This window comes from Phalaenopsis equestris, unplaced genomic scaffold (assembly GCF_001263595.1).
Source record: "Phalaenopsis equestris unplaced genomic scaffold, ASM126359v1 Scaffold000002, whole genome shotgun sequence".
Classification (NCBI taxonomy): domain Eukaryota; kingdom Viridiplantae; phylum Streptophyta; class Magnoliopsida; order Asparagales; family Orchidaceae; genus Phalaenopsis; species Phalaenopsis equestris.
This window is the reverse complement of record NW_018164444.1, coordinates 47,671,173-47,671,621: the sequence shown is the minus strand read 5'-3', so window position 1 is coordinate 47,671,621 and position 449 is coordinate 47,671,173.

The following is a 449-nucleotide window of genomic DNA, read 5'->3' as shown; positions in this document are numbered from 1 at the left end:
TAGGGAAATGTCAAGCAAGAGGCTGATTTTTTCTTTTAAGAACGACATAAATCTCACACTTGATGAGGAGAAAGTGGCACAAGGAACCATCATTGACTTCGACTTGGACTTTGAGAATATGAGGGACCCCTGTTAAATGTGGTTAGCCAGGCATAAATGGGTGGGTTGAAATCAGTGCTCGGATTCCAAAGCAAGAAAGAGGAGACACCAGTAAAGAAAAGAAAGTTCTAAGAGGTTAAAGAAGAAGTTAGAGAGACTGACAGCTCAGCAAGGAGGACCAACCAAATACAGTCCATGATCATGATAAAATAAGGCAAGCTCATTAGTGCACCATTGAGCAAGTCTCTAAGAGCTCTGCCTGAAATAAAGACACCCTATAAATGGATGCAACACAAAAACCCTAACTGTTACAAACACAAAATGCTTGACCGGCTAGAAAGGAGACAGGT